General features: G+C 31.4%; 1 long non-coding RNA gene across 2 annotated transcripts; it reads right to left on the minus strand.

The window, feature by feature from the left end:
* Positions 1–16,988: 16,988 nt before the first annotated feature.
* LOC148764135 (uncharacterized) lies at positions 16,989–19,426 on the minus strand. 2 transcript variants are annotated; one of them, XR_016024785.1, is made up of 4 exons: positions 19,239–19,426; positions 18,507–18,590; positions 17,518–17,638; positions 16,989–17,164 (listed from the first exon to the last, which is right to left on the minus strand). It is a non-coding gene; the product is annotated as an uncharacterized LOC148764135 (long non-coding RNA). The 2 variants fall into 2 exon arrangements; XR_016024784.1 differs by lacking the exon at positions 16,989–17,164 and having other exon boundaries at positions 17,231–17,638.
* Positions 19,427–20,302: the final 876 nt, after the last annotated feature.

The raw sequence follows: 20,302 nt of genomic DNA on the forward strand, positions 1-20,302 counted from the left end.
TACACACGTAAACATGTGTGTTATAAGAAATTTATGAGTTATGTATATGGATGTAATGCATGTGAAATTCGGTATGTTAAACTTTGGAAAGTTGCTATGTATTTCTTATTGGTTTTGAACATTTCAATAGGGTGGTTTTCTTTGGGAGAAAGGGAAATTTTCATTTGGTGCCCTGCATCTCGCTGCAGCGAGAAACTCTCGAGTTTAAGAACCTTCACCAGAACTGGATCTCGCTGCAGCGAGATAGTCACTGTAACTTCTTGCTGTAGCGAAAAGGAATCTCGTTGCAGCGAGAAACTCTCTGTTTCATCAATTGAATTTCGCTGTAGCGAGAAACCTTTTGTTTCTGGGTTACAATTTCTCTGCAGCAAGAAACCTTCTATTTCTGGGTTACAATTTCGCTGCAGCGAGATTGAATCTCGCTACAACGAAAAACCTTCTATTTTTGCCTCCTATCTTGTCCAATTGTTGCCCCATTTTTCACTTTTTTGCTACCATATCGGAGCATGGACTTCCAACATTATGGATTAAATAGTTAAGTTTAAAATGAGGAGGTTTAGTGAGAAACCCTCGGCCAGTTGAAAAAACCTCGTTCGGTTAATAACCAAATCCCAACGTCACTGCAGCGGAAAGGCATTCATTGTCGTATTTGACTTGCTTGCGTATTATTAAAACTTTCATTCTTCAAATGGTTCGTTATGTATGGGTTCATGATTTTCAAATGATTAATCATTTAAGGGCTTGATGAGGGGTTTTTAATATGAATGGAACTAAATTGCATTGTTTTGAAACAAGTGCATCATGATTTTAAATTCTCCCTTGTTGTTGCTTGTTCCCTTCCTTGTTCACTCACTGGGTTTATACTCACCGTTTTCAACTTCATGTTTTCAAATCACGAGGCAATCGGTAACTAGGATGAGGTGTCCTTGTAGACTTATATCCATCTTTTGGTAAGTGTCTCGGTATTCAGTAGCTATAAATTCGTTCAAGTCCCTCCATTGGAAGTCGAGTATTATTTTGTTCTGTATAGACGAACCTAATGTAAATTATTAAGATACATGTTGTAAACAAATGTATATACACTTGTTTCTTTCCTGAGATGGGAATGTGTAGTATTATTTTGATTCTAAGTTATGAAATGTGACTTAGCAGTTTATGATGGAATGATAAACATGTCAGACTAATAGGCTTGCTTGGGCTTAGTGGATTATTCCATTGGGCCCATGCGTCGGTCATGGCCTGAAATTTGGGTCGTGACAAAAAATAACTCTATATCATAGAGTTATCAATTAAGTAATATACTTTTGTTATGAATTTGATGCACAGATAAAATCTACTGTCAAATCTGATGATTAGATTATATCTGAATGACAACTATCATGTATAGGTCTTTTTCAAACATGATAATTTTCCACCATCATGATCATCCAAGATAATATGATATCCTCTTAATTAGAAGATTCATCCATCAATTGATTAATATAATGTTTTATACTTTTTATTATGAATAATTAAGGTGAATAAATGAAATTTTTTGTGAAATTTTATCATTAAAATACATTTGAATATATATTCAAACTAGCACACCGATGAAGAAATAGAACCTTTAAGGTTAATAATTCACACAAATTCAAATAATTTAATAACTCAATGTTTTCAATATTAGTCTAGATAATATACATAAGACATAATTGAATAATGATGAATTATCTTACCATAGTGAGCAACAAATTAAATTCTCTCACCATCCATCATTTTTCATAGAATCTTGATGACTGGATTTGTTAACTTGTAAAGAATTATTCTTTTAATCTCCAAATTATCCTTGACAACATCATTTACCAACACAGTTCTTCAATGATTTTTCCCATCTCTTGCACAATATAAAGTCCTCATTGGCTACCATTCAAGCAACCAAATTCTCTTCTTCTCCCCCTATTAGAAATATGTAGTTTAAGAAAAAAATAGTCTTGCCATTTGTGGAGCAATAACCATGACAAAAAAAAAGGCAAAGCTTGAATAGATAGCGAATGACAATGTTAGACGAGTCAACCTCAAGAAAATGAAGCTAGGATTATTGAAGAAAATGAGTGAGCTATCTACTTTATGCAATGTCCATTCTTGTGCCATCATTTATGGCCTAAACGAAATCTAGCCAATGATCTGGCCATCACATGACATGGTACAACAATAACTTGCACAATTCCAAAGCTTGTCCGAGTTAGAGTGACTATAGAAAATGATGAACTAAGAAACTTGCCTCAAAGAGCAGGTTAAGAAGGCCAAAGAATAATTGATGAAGTGCGAAAAGAGGAATAAGGAAATTGAGATGGCCTATCTCATGCATCAAATCAATCAAGGCAAAGGGCTTGATGAGCTTAACCTTAATGAACTGAATGGGTTGTCTTTGTTTGTGGATGAAAAGATAGAGATAAACGAACGGATTGAATTTTTCCAACATGCTCCTTTTGCTCTCGCAAACACCTTTCCTATTCCACATTTTCCTCTTCCTCCCTAAGGCCTTATATAAATGAAACAACCAAAACTAGTAATGGCAAAACTAACAATGGTGGAGACTGGAGCACTCCCACAGAGCCCTAGCTGTGGAACCAATGTTTCATCGATATGATGAACAAAAATGAACCCAAATTTGCCAGCGATAGTAGCATAAGGAGTGATATAGGCTTACCATATCACCCACAGCTAAGAGTGTTGTCACAACCCGGAACTCCCCTCGAGCCCGTGACAACCGTCGCGATGCCCTGATGGGCACTCATATCCCGAAATGCCAACCGAAACCTCGTAAGGCTTAATATTAGTTTCTCATTTCCCCCGGTGAGTAACCGTTGCTAAATTTTATGTTCTAAAGGATTTTGAGCTATTTCCAACTTAAAACTGATAAAATAAAATTTTTTGTCTCATAGGGGTATTTTGGTAATTTTCCACTAAAAATTTTGAAACTAGTTAAAAATGTAGTAAACAAGTACCAATCGCATAATTCACAATTAAAAATAAGTTTAGGCATCTAAAACCTTTATTCAAAATGAAATTATAATTATTTGAATATAATAAGAAGATAAAATGAAATATTCAATAAAATATTTTATTCTCTTATAAATAGAAATTTTTGAGTTATGCGTAAATACTTTTTGAAACGAAAAAAAAAAATAAATTCATTCATACTGTAGCACAATAAACTATTAAATTTACAATATCAAGTGCGCCTACAATAACTAGAATTAAAGAAGCTGTGAACCTACAGTTTGGAAAATGCAATCCAATGGAAATCTTCGATGGAACCAGCTATCTACAGCCTACTTGATCCTGAAATGGGTGGAAAGGAGGGTGGTGAGATTATAAAATCCCAGTGAGTAAACAAACACCATTTAAATCAGCTAAAGCCGAGTAAAAGGAGACAATTAAAATATCCCATCATTTTAAGTATTTCACAATTTGAAAATTCATCCCAACCCATGCAAACGGTTGTATTTCATTTAATTTCTCATTAGGGCTTATGACTTTCATAAACAGTTGGCTCATGCCATCAAATATACTCGATGACACCTTGATCAGAGGCGTACACTCGAGCCCGCCAAGGCTGTTAAAAATTTTGTATATACCTAAAACATATTTTTAGTTTAAGAAAACACAGTCGTTCCTTGGCTTTGGCTGAGTTCCCCTTCACGTGGTGGTTTGGCGTGAAGTGAACCCTAAGCTTGACCCCAGGAGATACCCTACGCTCCTCTCCATTTGAGGTAAGAATATAATGGGGTTTACCGTGCCCCTCTAAAAGGCTGGTCCACAGAAACCCCCTACTGCAGTGATTAATTAATATACAATCCACCAATCAATAAAATTCATTCTAGCATGACATGGCAATTATTATAATTCACAGACTTTCAAGGCTAAATACACATTTCATATATTTCAACACCAATACCAATTCAGCCATTCATGCAAATACTGTCATAAGCCATTAGATTCATAAATTTAATTCATAACAAGTGGTCTCCAATTACTCTATTTTTCAAAATCATCATTCAATTTTAAAACAATTTATAACATCTTTTCATGTAGACACAGTTTGTTTGTAAAACTCAAGATTTACCATTTAATTTCATTTTCATAAAATTTCATCAAAATCGATTAAAAATATGCTTTAGATAATAAAAATGATGGTAAGGTTACTCAAAGTACTAGGAGTTCGATATACTCCTATTCTCGGTCTTCGGGCACAATCTCTTTACCCTTGTTAGAGGGCTCACCACCTATACATCATACATGACACGAATTTCAATAAATTGTGTCAATTTATCATAAACTATTTCAGGCTCTCTAAATCTAAATGAATGCATGCGATGGGATGGGATGCAAAATGTCTAATTAATCACTTAAATGTGATATTCGACCTAAATCACACTATAATCAGTCTAATCTGCTAAAATCTCCAATTTAACTCCAAATCAATTCTTCTCACTTTCTACACTCCAATTTTACCTAAATTACCTTAGTGACTGTGAATGAGATTCAATTTATCAATCTCGGGTCAATAATCACACATGTCTATACATTAAGTAAAAATTCAAATTTTCACACCAAAATTTCCCATTTAATTTCTAGCCTAACCAAACATCAAATATCACCCAAATATCATGAAATATCATCAACTTCAGCCACAATATCCTTCCTAGGAAATTCGGCCAATAATGGTGATGGGGGAAAATGAATTCTTTTCTTGTTGTTTTGTTTCTAAATATGCTAAACTAACTAAAAACACTAACATAACTTATAATCAAATCACTCTAACTTCATTCTCTCTCCATACACATTTAGGCAGCCATGAATTCACCATGAAAACATGAAATCTAACCATGGAAAATAAGGAGAAAAGCATGAAAAAGGTAGATCACAAGTCAAAATCAAGAAATTTTACCTTTGATTGCTTGATTCCTTGAAATCCCACACTTTTTCTTTAATTTTCCCACCTAGGTGTCTTGTTTTTCTTTTCCTCTCTTTGTTCTTGCTATGGCTGGCCACATGAAGAGAAAATAAGCTGATTTTTGCTGATTTAAAAGCTAAAAAAAATAAATGGATATTAACTTGACACGTCACCATCGCATTGGTCCATTTTTAACTTCTTAACTATTAAGCTTTCTCTCCCCAGCACTTAAATTCCTTCAATTATTCATGATAATATTGGATAAAATCCATGTGCTGGACAAGTGTCGGATGGGTAAAATTACAATTTTGCCCCTCAAGTGGCAAAATTATCATTTTACCCCTATGCTCCAAAAATACCGGGATTATAATTTTTTCACTTATCAACCTCGAATTATACTCCAATGAGTCAGATGTGATCAATCTTGATCAAAAACTTCTTCCAATATTCCAATTTTATCCTCAAGTGGAAAAATTACCATTTTACCCCTAGATAGTGAAAATTCCGGTTTGACTCCAAATTGATCCTCGAACTCCAAATCACCATATTAAACCATTCTGAGACTTTAATATTCTTAATTTCATCTTAAATTCTCTATTTGATCTAGTTCGAGGCTTAAATCAACTTTGTTGTACCTCTAGGTACAATACCGACTTTTGTAAATTTTTTGGGACTCTCCTAGCATGCAAACATGCTATCCATCACATGTATGTCATGACAAGTATTTTATAGAGTCAGGCTTGACATCTTCTCCCCTACTTGGATCAACCATATGATCCCTCTTCATGACTGATTTTGACATCCGGTTAAATATTAATATTTTAATATTATTTTATTAATAAAATATTATTCTATTCTAAAAATTTTATCTTTTCTCTTTGGCTCCCAAAGTTCCTTATTATGTCTCAATTTGCATCCGACCAACTTTTATTTATCACCATATCAAAGTATGGGGCATTTCAAATGCTACAAGGATATGGCCTTTTTTTTTTTGTTTTATGTAGCATATAAAATATTAAGAAAATAATTGAACTAAGTTAGAATATATATATATATATATATATATATATATATATATATATATTGAAATTTTGAATTCAATTTTAGACATTGATGAACACTCAAGTAGTTGTTGCATGTATCCTTATTCAAAGTGTTGAATTCAAATTTGATCTTTCCTTATATAATAAAAAGAAAATCTAGACATTGATATGAATCTAAATATAAGGAGATAAAATAAATCCCATTATGAGTTTTTGGTTGAAACCTAAAGTTATGAAAAAAATTGTTCATTTAATCCAATAACGCATAACTAATTGCTTATCTTATACGTAAGCAAGGTAAAGGGTGACCGCTACAATAAGTCTAACCTTATTGTAAGATCAATTAATATAATTTTTAAAAAATAATAAAAAGTTGTATAACAGGTTAGTAGGTGAACAACATATATAATTTTTAAACTTATCCATTGTACGTTAACAATGTAAATAATTTTTGAAATTATCTATTTTGTTTAAATGTTATTTAATGTTTACTTTTATTCTATTTTTTACCTTCAAATATAAGAATATTATTCTTTTTCAATATTAACGTTATATCTAACAAATTTAATTCAATTCAATTTATTGTTATAACTTGTTACATTAAATCTCACACATTTACGTCAACAATTTGACAATAATGGTTCCAACTTTATAATTTTTTACTTTAATTCTTACAAGTTTATGTCAAGGTTTTTCAATTGTAATTTTCACCATAAATAATTTCATCTTTACTATTATTCCTTTATAGATTAAAATTTGTACTCCATTAAAAACTTTAAACTCGTTAATATAAATTTAAATGTTTGTTTTTTATTAAAATTAGATTTTTTTACTTAATTGACATGTTACGTTAACTCTTACACATTTACGTTAGGATTTTAAATTTGCTTGTTCTACCTTTATGAGTTTTTACGCTAATTCTTATAGCTTTACGTCAAAGGCTTTTCAACAGAACCTTTTAACTATAATAATTTTTATCTTTATAATTATTTATTTTAAAATTAAAAATTGCAAATCATTATATACTTTTCGCCCGAGAATATAAATTTAAATGTTATTTTCTTTAAAATTAGAATTTTGTGACTTAATTGAGTTGTTATGTTAATGCATAAACATTTATGTTAAGATTTTAAATATGTTTGTTCTGCCATTATGAGTTTTTACATCAATTCTTAGAACTTTACGTCAACGCTTTTCAATGACAACTTTTAACCAAAATTATTTTTATTTTTATTATTCTTTATTTTAAAATTAAAATTTGCATATCATTAAATACTTTTAGCTTGACAATATGAATTTAAATGTTTGTTTTTAACAAAAATAAGATTTTTTTTTTACTTAATTAACATGTTACGTTAACTTTCACACATTTACGTTAGGATTTTAAATTCGCTTATTTCACTTCTATGAGTTTTTACGTTAATTCTTACAGTTTTACATCAAGGCATTTCAATGGCACCTTTTAACTATAATTATATTTATCCTTATTATTTTTTATTTTAAAATTAAAATTTGTATATCGTTAAATTTTTTAATCGAGAATATAAATTTAAATATTTATTTTTCCTCAAAATTAGATTTTTTTACATAATTAACTTATTATATTAACTCTCACACATTTACATTAAGATTTTAAATTTGCTTATTCCACTTTTATAAGTTTTCACATCAATTCTTACAACTTTACATTAAGGCTTTTCGAAGGTTACTTTTAACTATAATTATTCTTATCCTTCTTATTCTTTATTGTAAAATTAAAATTTGTATATCGTTAAATATTTTTACCTTGAGAATGTAAATTTAAATGTTTGTTTTTCATTGAAATTATATTTTTTTTACTTACTTGACATGTTACTTTAAGTCTCACATATTTACGTCTAGATTTCAAATTTGCTTGGTCTACCATTATATGTTTTCACATCAATTCTTACAGTTATATGTTAAAGGGTTTTCAATGGTAACTTTTAACTATAATTATTTTTATCCTTATTATTCTTTATTTAAAATTAAATTTATATATCGTTAAATACTTTTAACCCAAGAATATAAATTTTAATGTTTGTTTTTCATAAAAATTAGAATTTTGTGACTTAATTGACTTTTTATGTTAACTCACACATTTACGTTAAGATTTTAAATTTGTTTCTTACACATTTATAAGTTTTTATGCCAATTCTTATAGTTTTACGACAAGCTTTTCAATGATATCTTTTAACTATAATTATTTTCATCCTTATTATTCTTTATCTTAAAATTAAATTTTTTATATTGTTAAATACTTTTAGCATGAGATTATAAATTTAAATATTTACTTTTCATTAAAATTAGATTTTTTTTAATTAACTTGTTATGTTAGCTCTCAATAGTTTAAGACTTGGAAATTTTGTAACATGTGGTGCTATAATTGGGAAGTTAGTGTGGTATTTTCTAATAACCCACAGAGCTTCTTTTTGGAATGGTACACTTTGATCTCTAGTGGTGATAGAGGTAATGTTTCGAAAATAGATTTTTACACTATTGCTTGGTCCATTTGGAAAGAACAGAATGATATGGTATGAAATACCCCATACTTTGATATAGTGATAAATAAAGTTGATCGAATGCAAATTCAGGTCAATTAAAATGTTTAAAAGTGATAAAAGACGAAAGGAGTAGTTTAGGATAAAATATTTCGCAAGTGAAAAAAATAACAATAAAATAATAATAATTTTATCAGAGGAGAATTTGTGAGATAAAAGGCAATTCAGAAGTCAAGTGAGGCATAATAAGGTATTTCAGGTACCAAGGAGACAAGATAAAATTTTTAAAATATTAATATTTAGCCGGATATCGAAATCAGTCATGAAGAAGGATCATATGGTTGATTTAAGTGGGGGAGAAGATGACAAGCCCGACTTTATAAAAATATTTGTCATGACATACATGAGATGGAAAGCATGTTTGCATGCTAAGAGAGTCTCGAAAAATTTACAAAAAAATCGGTATTGTACCTAAAGGTACAACAAAGTTGATTTAAACCTCGAACTAAATCAAATAGAGAATTTACGATGAAATTAAGAATTTTAAAGTCCCAGAATGGTTTAACATGGTAATTCAGAGTTTGAGGTCTAGTTTGGAGTCAATCCGAAAAATTGACCGGTTAGGGGCAAAATGGTCATTTGCCACCTGGGGACAAAATGGAAATTTTTAGAAAAGAGTTTTGGCCCCATTTGACTTATTGGAGTAAGATTTGAGGTTTAGAAGTGAAAAATGTTAATTTCGGTATAATTTGGAGTAAAAGGGTAAAATGGTAATTTTGCCACCCAGAATAAAAAATTTAATTTTTGAAAGGATTTTGATCAAATTTAATTATTTGGAGTGTGAAATGAGTATGGGGAGTGAAAATTATGCATTATGGCAAATTTTCAATTTTTGGGGTAAAAATGTAATTTTTGAAAAGCTCAGGGGTAAAAGTGTAATTTTGAAAAATTTGCTCCACCAAAACTTTGAAAAAATCTGGAAATTTCACTTAAGACTTGGATAAGTCAAAGGGAATGCATGGTGGAAAAAGTAGGACAAATGGATGGCTAGAAAAAAAAATGAATTAATAAAATATTTAAAATATGAATAAAATAATATTATTTCATTAAACAATAAAAAGGCATAAAAAAATCAGCCCACCCATTCTTCTTCTTCAACATTCGGCCAAGCAAGAAACAAGAGAGAGAAAGGAGAAAATAAAACCCTAGCTAAGAAATTTAAAGGGAAAATTTGTGGAAATTCAAAAATCAAGTGAAAAAAGGTAACATTTCTTAAATTTGTCTTGTGCTTTACCTTTCCCATGCATTTTTCATCATTTTTCATGGTTGAATCATGTGATTTGAGGATGATTTGAATTCTGGTCATATGGGTTTAGAGAGAGAAAGTTGTTAGATAAATTTGATGTTGAGCTATGTTAATGTTTAGTGTTAGTTTAGCATGTTTATGAGTAAAACAACAAGAAAAATATTTATCTTCTCCCTGAATTTCCCTAGGCCGAATCTAGCCAATGGTATGTGAGGATGAGGTTGACTTTATTTTAAGAGAATTGGGTGGAAAAATGATGAATTATGAGGTTGGAAATTAAATGAGAATTTTCGATGCAATAAATTGAAATTTTTACCCACTAGGGGTAAAAGCGTAATTTATAGTTCGGACTGATAAATTGGACCCAATTCACAGTCATTGAGGTATTGTGGATATAATTGGATAATTGAAATTGAAATGGATGGAATTGGAGTCGAATTGGGGGTTTTAGGAATTTACACCCTGTATAAGCGAGTTAGGTCGGACATCGTAATTAAGCAATTGTCTAAACATTTCAAATCCTATCTAGTGCATACGCATGGATAAGAGCCTGAAATAACTTATGATAAATTGACACAATTTATTGAATTTTGTGTCATAGATTATGGATAGGTGGTGAGTCAATTGTTTCGGGTAAGAGACTGCACCCGAGGGCGGAAGATAGGAGTATTTCTACTCCTAATACTGTGAGTAAACTTATTATCGTCTTAATTATTTAGAGTAGTTTTATACAACTGTGTGATTTTATGGAAAATGGGTTTAAATGGTAAATTGTTATGTTTTAAGAGAAATTGTAATTTTATAAAATGATTTTATAAATTTTTTAGAAAATCGAATATTGGTTTTGAAAATAGAGTAATTGGAGACTACTAGTTTGTGTTTCAAATTTATGGTTTTGAAATGAATGGCTTATGATAATAAATGAGCATGAATGGCTAAACTGATTTTGGTGTTAAAATTATTTATACTGTGTTTTCAGCCTTGAGAGGCTAGATTGCGATAAATTGTCATGTCATGCTAGAATGAATTTTATTAAATTGGTGGAGTATATATTAATTATTTACTGCAGAGGGAGTTCCGTGGACCAGCCTATTAGAGGGGCACGGTAAACTCCATTATATTATTACCTCGAACGGAGAGGCGCGTAGGGTATCTCCTGGGGTAAAGCTTAGGGTTCACTTCACGCCAAACCACCACGTGAAGGGGAACTCAGCCAACGCCAAGGAACGGCTGTATTTTTCTCAAACTAAAAATATATTTTAAGTGTATACAAAATTTTAACAGCCTTGGCGGACTCGGTTGGATGCCCTGCGCAAGGTATCACCGAGTATGAGTTTTGGCACGAGCCAAAGTTTTAAGAAATTCATAAGCCAAGTTGATTACTCGATTTATATGGATTTATTTTATTTGGTTGAAATGAACTGAAAGGTAATGAAATTACAGTATGATGACTTATTTTAATTGTCTCCATTTACTCGGCTTTAGATACTTTAGATGGTATCTGTTTACTGACTGGGATTATAAAATCTCATCCCTTCTTCCTATACATTTTTCAGGCTCAGGACAGTTTGTAGATAGTCGAGTAGGACGAGAACTAAGCTTGGAACTGCATTATAGAAAGTAAGAGTTCACAGTCTTACATCCCCTTGGTCAATTGGAGCCCACGTGCCATTGCAGATCAAAACTTATATTTTGGTTATCTGTATTTCTATTCATACAATTTTTACTTTACTTTCATGTGAGAAAAAATTATTTACGAATATTTCTATAAAAATTTATTTTATGAGAAAATAGAATATTTTATTGATTATTTTTGAATAGTACTAGTTGTTAACAATTTGCTTTCAAATGAACGTTTTAGATACTTATTTTGTTTTTAAATCATTAAATATATATTTTCTGCTTACCTATTACATTTTTAGCAAGTTTTGAGATTTTTAAAGAAAAATTACGAAAATGCCCCTATGAGCCAGAAAATAATATTTTATTGTTCTTATTTGAAAATGACTTATGATTTTTTTTAAATGCGAGATTTAATAATTGTTGCTCACCGGGGAGATGCGAAAGTTGATGCTAAGCCTTGCGAGGTTTCAATCGACATTCGGGGTGAAGAATGTCTGTCGAGGCCTCGCGACGGTTGTCACGGGCCCGATGGGGAGTTCCGGGTCGTGACAATTTTATTGGTATCAGAGCATGGTTTAAAGATCAAATATTTTGATTTTAAAGCTTTGGATTTTAAGTTTTTGATTTTAAGGTTGTTTTAAGAAATCTACACTGACACTGCGTGGCCCCAAGTCCAATTAAGATACGTTAAGTTAAGTTAAGTTAGATTGAATAGAATATATGCATCTACATATAGAAATCTACCTACTTTTGAGATGCATAAATAATTAAACAATTACTATTTGATTGCATATAGGTTTTGAGGGGTACTGGTGACATACACACCAAGTCTAGAAGAGGTGGTAGTCTCGATACCTCTCATAGTGATAGCGAGGGATCTCTAGATTCTACGACTATAAGCAAATGGCACCCTGATATTTCTAGATTCGGAAGGTGATCCATCCCGAATTCCTAATAATAGAATTCCTCTGAACTTAGCAAAATGGGTTCATAATAAGGAAAGCTTTGAGAGTCGCCAGAATTTTGAAAGTGAGAGTAGCTCTAATATTTTGAAAACTGAAATAGATTTCCTTTTGAAACAATCCGAAGAGCACCCTAGAGAATGGATGAGGGAAGAAATTGCAAGGGGATATATTCGTTCTAGGAAGAGCATGACAGTAGTTCGACTCTTTCCACCAGGCTGTGGGAGAAATGTAAGGGGACAACCACAAAAGGATAAGGAGAAAGTAACAGTGGCAAGTAAACCCCTTAGAAAAGTGTCAAGTGTACGACATTTTCCTCCTGGTTGTGGAAGAAATGCTACACCGGTGAGTGATGAAGAATATAGGAGAATACAACAAGCCTGGATTGAGGAGCAAAGGAAAAAATCTCAAAAGGAGGAAAACCCGGAAGAGGATCTTTAGGAGGACTCGGAGTAGAATCTTCCGATAAGATCAGATTAAGATGATAATCCCAAGGACATGTAATATTTTCGTAGGATTTTACACTACCTTAACTCTAAGTAGATGTTGTGTAAAAGATATAATAATTATCTGCACAAAGAAGTAAAAATAGTTTGGCTTTTAAAGTATAGGACTATAATGTATTATAAAATGACTGTTTAAGTAACTGAAGGTATATGGGAATCTTTAGTATGATAGGGATAAATTGGTAATATAATTATTAAGGAAGGTTATAGAAGGAAGCAATAAGGTTATAAATGATATTCAGAATGGATAATGTGATTACGTTAATGATTGTAATTTAAACATGAAGGGGATTATTCAGTGATGTTATGACATTATGAGAAAATAGTTGAGCACAAATATAACCCAATGAAGTTAAATTATGGAATATGAGGAATATAAAATTTTAATTTAGTAAGGATTGTGAGAATAAAGTGAGGAGGAAGCCGGGCTATTTTCGTAGTTAATTATACCGAAAGTCAAGAAGATAATTGGATAGGGATGACAATAAATTTGAGGAAAGTTGTAGATAGTAAGCAACTTATGTGTGGAGTGGTATATTTATCATGAATTTATTACACTGTATGGAAAGGATGTTTTGAGGTGGAATTTTATGAATGTTGATAAAAGTCAAAAGATGACATGAGATGGAAGTATTAATCTGGCTTAATGTGTATGATAAGAAAATAAAAGGTACCTATACTTATGGACCTCATGATATATATCTAAAAGGGAAACCACTAGTTGAGAATGATTGATGTGGTGACTTTGAATGCAGACAAATAGCTTTGATGAGAAAATTTCTAATAGCTACAGTGCTTCAACATTGACTGTTCAACGCTGTAATGCTCCGAATACCTCACGCCTATGATGCATGAGTAAGATGGGAGTGACACGATAATGAGCTTACAAATTGAATTTTGGTTGTTGGTCATTGTGTTTTGTTATCTGGGAGTCTTAAATATTCTGGAGAATGTTTACCCAAATGAATTGAAAAACTTCTTTATTGCCTTGTATATAGGCATATAATTAAAAGAAAAAAAAATTGAAAGATTCTTGAGATGACTATATTGAGATGAGATACCAAGTAATGAAAGTGTGAAGGAAGAATTACGAGACTGGTATAGAAAATCAGTTTATGTAGAATATCATTATGAGAATTTGTAATATCTGTTTTGATACAGTAAAATGACAAGAGTTAGTAACAACATGAGGCTAATTGTGTGGCACCCTGGAAACCTCTGAAGATGAGTTAAGGATTGAATGGATGAGTACGTATTTATATACCTTTAAGATTAAGTGTTTTAGGAATGCATAAACATCTTTGAGAAGAGATTATAATCATACACAGCAAGTATGAAACGTAAAATTTTTAAAACTTGCTGAGAAGCCTAACGGCTAATCACAAGTTAAGGAATCACATGCTGTGAGACATAAGTTTAAGATAGATATTCCCAAGGAAATACTTAAGAGAAGTTTTGCTTTGGATCTCGTTAAAGCAAGCACTAAGTTATGTGATTATAAAAAAAGAAGCTGTAAGCTGAGAGTGATATTAGTATTAATATTGAAAAATACTTAAGGAGAATCTAGTTTTAAGTTTTACAATTTCAAGTACAATTTATAAATTGGTTAAGGAAGAATGATGTTATGTTCATAGGAAGGAGTGGAACAAAGGATGATAGAAGTTGACCTTGAAAATGAAGTCAAATAATGAAACTTTCCTAATATATTATGGAAATTGGAATTCGAAAATGCTTAAGGCATACATGATTCAAATGGGTTCGAGTCTTAAGTGACAAATCAATATCGTAATACAAGAAAGATACAAGGTAATATAGAGGCATGAAAGATGATTAAGGATAAAAGAATGACTCTTAGGAATTGTGGTATTGCATGAGATGCAATGATCAAGTTAAGATAAATCTTTGAGGCATCAATAGGATTATAAAGCATAAACGCATAATAGATTATAATTCAATGAAGATGACATTGTGATGAATGATATATAGTATAAGGAAACTCAAACATATGGTTGGAAATGATATGAATGATATGAAGTTATACACAAGTATAATAAGAAGGTTGACATGCACTATAAGAATTATTATATTGAAACTAGGATTGGGATACGGATGAATAAAGGGGGAATGTAGTCCAAGGCATGTGAACACATGGATTCCTATATATAAAGAGAGATGTTGACATTTGAAAATGCATGTATATATGTATATATGAAATTGATAATTTTACTAACTAAAGTGAAGAATGGTTCTCAGTAATTGGGAGATTTTGAAATAGTGTCCAGAGAGGTCAGTGAGCTAAAGTGTTAACGGACATGCAATGAACGATTAAAGTTATGAGTGACTTTGAAGGTAAACCTTGGATTGTTTAAGTTCTTAATGGAACTCTAATAAAGGAAGGGTATGCACCAGTATAAGATGGATGAATCAAGGTTGAGAAATTTGGTATAGAGCAAATTAATAAAATGATGAATAGGTATACATAAGTAAGTATGATATGTGATCGAAATTAGTATAATTGAGGTGAAGTTATGGTTCAAATTTAATAATGGTGATAAAGGCATGCTTAGTGTCTCGATATAAGAGATCATGGTTATGAAAAGTATTACTGATCCAATTCCAAAGGATGATAAGTGCCATAAATAAAGCATTTAATAGAACTGAAGGTGAACGAGGTGAAAAAAATTGAATGTCCCTATAGAAGAAACAAGTAGTAGGATCATAGAAGGAGATTGATAACGCAACATCGACGGGAATTCGAGGACGAATTCTATTTAAGTGGGGGAGATTGAAATACCCCATACTTTGATATAGTGATAAATAAAGTTGATCGAATGCAAATTGAGGTCAATTAAAATGTTTAAAAGTGATAAAAGACGAAAGGAGTAGTTTAGGATAAAATATTTCGCAAGTGAAAAAAATAACAATAAAATAATAATAATTTTATCAGAGGAGAATTTGTGAGATAAAAGGCAATTCAGAAGTCAAGTGAGGCATAATAAGGTATTTCAGGTACCAAGGAGACAAGATAAAATTTTTAAAATATTAATATTTAGCCGGATGTCGAAATCAGTCATGAAGAAGGATCATATGGTTGATTTAAGTGGGGGAGAAGATGACAAGCCCGACTTTATAAAAATATTTGACATGTGATGGAAAGTATGTTTGCATGCTAAGAGAGTCTCAAAAAATTTACAAAAAAGTCGGTATTGTACCTAAAGGTACAACAAAGTTGATTTAAACCTCGAACTAGATCAAATAGAGAATTTACGATGAAATTAAGAATTTTAAAGTCCCAGAATGGTTTAACATGGTAATTCAGAGTTTGAGGTCTAGTTTGGAGTCAATCCGAAAAATTGACCGGTTAGGGGCAAAATGGTCATTTGCCACCTGGGGACAAAATGGAAATTTTTAGAAAAGAGTTTTGGCCCCATTTGACTTATTGGAGTAAGATTTGAGGTTTAGAAGTGAAAAATTTTAATTTCGGTATAATTTGGAGTAAAAGGGTAAAATGGTAATTTTGCCACCCATAATCAAAAATTTAATTTTTGAAAGGATTTTGATCAAATTTAATTATTTGGAGTGTGAAATGAGTATGAGGAGTGAAAATTATGCATTATGGCAAATTTTCAATTTTAGGGTAAAAATGTAATTTTTGAAAAGCTTAGGGGTAAAAGTGTAATTTTGAAAAATTTGCTCCACCAAAACTTTGAAAAAATCTGGAAATTTCACTTAAGACTTGGATAAGTCAAAGGGAATGCATGGTGGAAAAAGTAGGACAAATGGATGGCTAGAAAAAAAATGAATTAATAAGATATTTAAAATATGAATAAAATAATATTATTTCATTAAACAATAAAAAGGCATAAAAAAATCAGCCCACCCATTCTTCTTCTTCAACATTCGGCCAAGCAAGAAACAAGAGAGAGAAAGGAGAAAATAAAACCCTAGCTAAGAAATTTAAAGGGAAAATATGTGGAAATTCAAAAATCAAGTGAAAAAAGGTAACATTTCTTAAATTTGTCTTGTGCTTTACCTTTCCCATGCATTTTTCATCATTTTTCATGGTTGAATCATGTGATTTGAGGATGATTTGAATTCTGGTCATATGGGTTTAGAGAGAGAATGTCACGACCCGGAACTCCCCATCGGGCCCGTGACAACCGCCGCGAGGCCTCAACAGACATTCTTCACCCCGAATGCTGATTGAAACCACGCAAGGCTTAGCATCAACTTCCTCATCTCCCCGGTGAGCAACAGTTATTAAATCTTGCATTTCAAAAAAATTATAAGTCATTTTCAAATAAGAACAATAAAATATTATTTTCTGGCTCACAGGGGTATTTTCGTAATTTTTCGTCAAAAATCTCAAAACTTGCTAAAAATGTAGTAGGTAAGCAGAAAATATATATTTAATGATTTAAAAACAATTAAGTATCTAAAACGTTCATTTGAAGTGAAAATTTGACCATTTGAATCTGATAAAAATATTCAATAAAATAAACTATTTTCTTGTAAAATAATTTTCATAAAACTATCGGTACATAATTCTTATAGCGTAAAAGATAATTATATTCATATATACTATAAAGCAAATAACCAAAGCATAAAATTTCTTTTACAGTGACACGTGGGCCCATATCTATCCAAAATGCATCGGAAGCTGGAAACCTACAGCTTTTACCGATTCGAGTCCAAATGAAGGTCCTTGTTCAAGTCAGCTAACTACGAAATTCCCTGAGCCTGAAATGTGAGGAAATGAGGGTGGTGAGATTATAAAATCCCAGCGAGGAAACAGATACCATCTAAACTATCTAAAGTCGAGTAAATGGAGACAATTAAAATAAATCATCATACTGTAATTTCATTACCATTCAACTCATTTCAACCAAATAAAATCAATCCATAAAAATCGAGTAATCAACTTGGCTTATGAATTTCTTAAAACTTTGGCTCGTGCCAAAACTCATACTCGGTGATACCTTGCGCAGGGCATTTAATCGAGTTCGCCAAGGCTGTTAAAATTTTGTGTACACTTAAAATATATTTTTGTTTGAAAAAAATACAGCCGTTCCTTAGCGTTGGCTGAGTTCCCCTTCACGTGGTGGTTTGGCGTGAAGTGAACCCTAAGCTATACCCCAGGAGATACCCTACGCGCCTCTCCGTTCGAGGTAATAATATAATGGAGTTTACCGTGCCCCTCTAATAGGCTGGTCCACGGAACCCCCTCTGCAGTAAATAATTAATATATAATCCACCAATCAATAAAATTCATTCTAGCATGTCATGGCAATTTATCACAACCTAGCCTCTCAAGGCTGAATACATAGTATAAATAATTATAACACCAAAATCAGTTTAGCCATTCATGCTCATTTATTGTCATAAGCCATTCAATTCAGAACCATAAATTTGCAACACAAACTAGTAGTCTCCAATTACTCTATTTTCAAAACCAATATTCGATTTTTCAGAAAATTTATAAAATCATTTTATAAAATCACAATTTCCCTTAAAACATAACAATTTACCATTTAAACCCATTTTTCATAAAATCACATAGTTGTATAAAACTACTCTAGATAATTAAGATGATAATAAGTTTACTCACAATGTCTAGAATGCAGACTTTCGAAGCACTCTGTCTACTGGTCCTCGAATGTAATTTTCTTGCCTTTATTGGAGGACTCACCACCTTGACACAGTACAAAATCGAGAATTCACTAAGTTGGTACTAAATCAAAATTAAACTAATTTGGACTACCAATGCATGATATGGAATGCAAAAATGCACTGGTAACTATCTAAATCCGGTATTAGCCTAATTCGTCTTATCACCCGATTAAATTCCTAACGGGTTCGTTTAAACTCCAATTTAATTCTTTTCAGTTTCTATACCTCAATTGCACCCAAATTAACTTAATGTCCCTTAGTGTGATGCAAATTATCAGTCCCAATAGTAAATTATGAAAATACCCCTAGTGGGTAAAAATTCGTATTTTTGCTCCGAAAATTCCCATTATTTTTCTAGGCTCATAATTCATTATTCCTTAACCAATTCTTCTAGAATAAAATCAAACTCATCCTCACTCACTACATGGTAAATTCAGCCATTAATGGTTGGGGGAGAAAATAAATTCTTTTCCTGTTGTTTTGTTTCTAAATATGCTAAACTAACTAAAAACACTAACATAAATTAAAATCAAATAAATCCAACAACTTTCTCTCTCCTAACCCATTTTTTCAGAATTGAATTCATCATGAAAACATGTAATTTAATCATGGAAAATAAAGAGAAATGCTTGGGAATAAGAAAACTCAAGCTTAATAGAAAAAATCTCACCTTTTTCACTTAATTTCCTTGAAAATTCACACTTTTTCTTTGATTTTCTCTCTCTAGGGTTTTGTTTTCTCCTTTCTCTCTCTTGTTTCTTGCTTGGCCGAATGTTGAAGAAGAAGAATGGGTGGGCTGATTTTTTTATGCCTTTTTTATTGTTTAATGAAATAATATTATTTTATTCATATTTTAAATATTTTATTAATTCATTTCTTTTTTCTAGCCATCCACTTGTCCTATTTTCTTTCACCATGCATTCCCTTTGACTTATCCAAGTCTTAAGTGATATTTCCAGATTTTTCCAAAGTTTTGGTGGAGCAAATTTTTCAAAATTACACTTTTGCCCCTGAACTTTTCAAAAATTACATTTTTACCCCAAAAATTGAAAATTTTCCATAATGCATAATTTTCACTCCTCATACTCATTTCACACTCCAAATAATTAAATTTGATCAAAATCCTTTCAAAAAATTAAATTTTCGATTCCGATTGGTAAAATTACCATTTTACCCTTTTACTCCAAATTATACCGAAATTAAAATTTTTCACTTCTAAACCTCAAATCTTACTCCAATAAGTCAAATGGGGCCAAAAATATTTTCTAAAAATTTCCATTTTGTCCCCAGGTGGCAAATGACCATTTTGCCCCTAGATAGCGAAAATTCCAATTTGACTCCAAATTGATCCTCGAACTCCGAACCACCATATTAACCCATTATGGGACTTTAAAATTCTTAATTTCATTGTAAATTCTCTATTTGATCTAGTTCGAGGCTTAAATCAACTTTATTGTACCTCTAGGTACAATACCGACTTTTGTAAATTTTTCAAGACTCTCTTAGCATGTAAACATGCTATCCACCACATGTATGTCATCACAAATATTTCTGTAGAGTCGGGCTTGTCATCTTCTCCCCCACTTGGATCAACCATATGATCCTCCTTCTTGATTGACTTCGACATCCGGCTAAATATTAATATTTTAATATTATTTTATTAATAAAATATTATTTTATTCTAAAAATTTTTATCTTGTCTCCTTGGTACCAAAAATACCTTATTATGCCTCA

This window comes from Theobroma cacao, chromosome 2, assembly GCF_053813885.1.
Source record: "Theobroma cacao isolate CCN51 chromosome 2, ASM5381388v1, whole genome shotgun sequence".
Lineage (NCBI taxonomy): Eukaryota > Viridiplantae > Streptophyta > Magnoliopsida > Malvales > Malvaceae > Theobroma > Theobroma cacao.